The 3,535-nt window shown below is 43.9% G+C and overlaps 1 pseudogene; it reads left to right on the plus strand.

Annotated features, from left to right (window-relative positions):
* The first annotated feature begins 250 nt into the window (after positions 1–250).
* LOC147722872 (centromere protein S pseudogene) lies at positions 251–673 on the plus strand (annotated as a pseudogene).
* Positions 674–3,535: the final 2,862 nt, after the last annotated feature.

Below are 3,535 nucleotides of genomic sequence, written 5' to 3' on the forward strand. Positions count from 1 at the left end.
ATTATTAAGAATCTGTTCTCTCATTATAAGGTTATACAATTCTGGATAGTCAATTACTTTACTGCCCAGTAACCAGCCTTCCAGAGCCTTAGTAGCTCAATCTACAAAGTCAGTCCAGTCCTGAGTCTGTGTCTTTTGGGTATCTCTGAACAGCAACCTGTACTGCTCAGGAAAACAGATCGTGCACTCAAGTCCTCTCAGACCGCTTTGTGCGCTCGGAGCGGGTGATTCAAGCAGCTGGAGAGAGGAAGATTTGAACGTCGTAATGGAGGAGAAAGAGCAGTTTTCATATACTCGGAGGCTGAAAGCTGCTGTTCACTTCACTGTGGGTTCCATGTGTCAGGAAATGGCGGAAGAGAAAGAAGTTCAGTACAGCAAACAGACTATTGCAGCCCTTTCAGAAGTGACCTTCAGACAATGCGAAACCTTTGCAAAAGATCTCAAAATGTTGGCAAGGCATGCAAAGAGAAGCACCATTAATGCAGAAGATGTCAAGCTATTGGCCAGGAGGAGCAATGCTCTGTTTAACTATATCACTGGAATGAGTGAAACACTCGCCTCTCGAAATCAGGAACAGAAGGAGAAAAAGAAAAAGAAGTCAGTGAGTGTGGGAAAAGGAGCCAGGAGCACTGAGGAGGTGCATGAGGCTGGGGCAGTGGACACTGAAGACTAGCTCTAAGTTATGCCTGTCTCTACACATAATGAGCAACTTCACTAAGTCAGAGCTACCTACGCCTGCCCAGGAATGTGAAGATGTGATCTTCTACATCCATTGCCAGCTCAGTGTACCTCATAAATTCCTCCAGCCACTTTCTGACCATCCAGGAAGTGTAGACATTTGTCACCAACCTTTGCATTCGCTTCCAGTTTGAATGTCATCAACTATGCTGTTGCTAAAATCCTGCTATGTACTCTTGATTTTTCTATGCTAACTGTAACACCAGTTAATATTCTGTCTAGTATGGTAGACATGTTTATTTTTGTGCTAAAACATGCTGGGGCATATTAGCAAGGAACCTCGTTAAAATTATCACTGTTTTATTGGCAGGAAACTGCTGATAAAACGACGATAATGGGCTTGCTAATATGCGTTATAGAATTCCTATAGAATCCCAGGTTAGATGTGCAGGACATCTAACCTTCGGATTCTATAGGAATTCTATAACGCATATTAGCAAGCCCATTATCGACGTTTTATGGGATAAAAACAGTGATAATTTTAACGAGGTTCCTTGCTAATATCCCCCACTGTTGGTTGCTCCAACTCCCCATCCTAACCGAGGAGTGCATTCGCTAACATCTGAGTGCCTTTGCTGTGGACAAAGTCAGTTGCTAGAGATTTTAATTTGTATTTACTTGTACCATGTCAGCCTGCTGTCTGATGAGTAATGCAGAGTGCATGAAATAAAGTAATTCCATATAACAAATGATAAATATACACTTCTTCCACAACATATCAATACAAATATTTTTACAGAATAAATTGCAAATATTTTCTCAAAAATAAAACCTGTACTTCTCAGTGGTTAGGCCAAACCCATCTATTAGAGCACTCTTCAGGACAGTGTAATTGTCAGCATCCTCTTCTTTTACAGTGAGGAGCTTGTCTCTACCTTTGTCTGCAAAGGAGAGCCACAAGATTGCTGCCTACTGACTCTGGGGTACCTGCAGTACTTTGCAGGCCCTCTCCAAAGCAGTTATCCATTTGTGGATGTCATCCCCAACCAGATAGGGAGGGACAATCTTGTTCACGTTTCTATGGTCATGAGACCTATCCCTACCACTAGGGATTATGCTGCCACCAGTAGGCTCTAGCCCACACAATTTTCTCTCTCTTTCAAGAGTCAGGGTCTCCTTGGCAAGGGCAATTTCTTGCCTCTTGATCCTAGGCTTGACTTACTTCATTCTAGCTTCATGCTCTCTTCTCTGAGGGGAAGTTCTTCTCCTTTGAGCTGAGGCAGAGGACCCTGTTGATGAGTCAGAATGTCCAGATTCTTCTGAAAGAGATCTGTGTCTTCTGGTCACACTATAAGGCCTGCATGGAGGGATAGAGGGAGGCCTTCCTAGGCCCTCTCCATCCTCAGGTAGCCCAGTTATTCCCAGGTTAGGTTCAGTAACCACCTCCTGGTCTGCATCCTCATCATCTTCAGATACCAGTGGGGTTATGCCATTAGGATCTTCCAGCGACGGCTCGTGGAGGGAGTTACGGTGGGGCAGGAGGGCGGGGAGGGGGAGGGGCAGGCCGGAGGTTGCTAAAAACCGGCATATGGATAATTGCAGGTAAGTAAACAATTTAATTAATAAAACGAATTTCGTAGCTCGCACTGCATTGCATTTTGCGATGCAAGGCGCACTACGAAATTCGTTTTATTAATTAAATTGTTTACTTACCTGCAATTATGCATATGCCGGTTTTTAGCAACCTCCACCCTGCCCCTCCCCCTCCCCGCCCTCCTGCCCCACCGTAACTCCCTCCACGAGCCGTCGCTGGGATCTTCCTCTGATGAAGGATGCCCCCCCCCCCCCCCCTACTGCCATGAGTATCTGGATTTGATGTTTTTGCTACATCATCTATCACTAAGATATCTATCAGGTGTTGAAAGGTGGGACTCTGTCCTTGCTTTATTTTTCTTATGGCACACAAACTTCTCAATTCTTGGAAGGGGAAGGTGTCATATTTAGTTGGCAGCACTGGGCTGTCAACTGGCAGAGGCCCACTAGGCCCTGCCTTTAAAGCCATGACTAGTGAGGTATGGTGTGTGCACCTACCTACACTACTTGGTTTCCAACTAGAACCTCTCTAGGAGTTGTAGTCAGGGTGTGCTAAGCTCTTACCACCTACAACTGCTAAGTTCAGTAGAACATATGTATTATAAGACTTGATTTATATGTACCTAAAAGTACCTTGATGTGATTTTTCAAATAATAGTCTCAAGAATATTTGGTAAAACAATGCAAGCTCTTATTCCATCCGTTGCACACCAATGTGAATAGTTGGCCTGGTATATGATGTCCACTATGCTAGTGAGACACCTTGCACCAGTCCAATCGAATCTCATTGATGATGGTTGTAAAGTCAACCTTATAGAAAGCTATCCTAGGGGTAGCAGTGACAAACAGTCTTCAGGCTAAAACTTCAGGAGGCGAGTTAAGCAAGTTGTTTTACCATTTATAATCTCTTGAGTACCAAATGAAAGCACACGACACAAGGTATATATTAAATGTATATGTATTTAATCTAAACACAACCCCTCTGCACTCTTTATGAGGTCAGAGGTAAAAGTACATTACAAGGAACTTAATTAGCATAAGATAAGTTGCACAGTATATGTTTTGCCCTAGGGGCCTCACAAACCAAATACTAAAATAGTGGTATAAGAACACTGTGAGGAATAGAAAGTAGGCCTAGGGCCTGTGGAATCGCTGGGGCTACTCAGAACAACCAAGAGTTAGGATGCAGGAGGCCCAAGGGAGATGCGTGCAGTGTCTAAACACAGCTGCGGGTTACCATTAACTTTCAATGGGAAACAAACAA

Source organism: Lissotriton vulgaris, chromosome 4_1, assembly GCF_964263255.1.
Source record: "Lissotriton vulgaris chromosome 4_1, aLisVul1.2, whole genome shotgun sequence".
NCBI lineage: Eukaryota > Metazoa > Chordata > Amphibia > Caudata > Salamandridae > Lissotriton > Lissotriton vulgaris.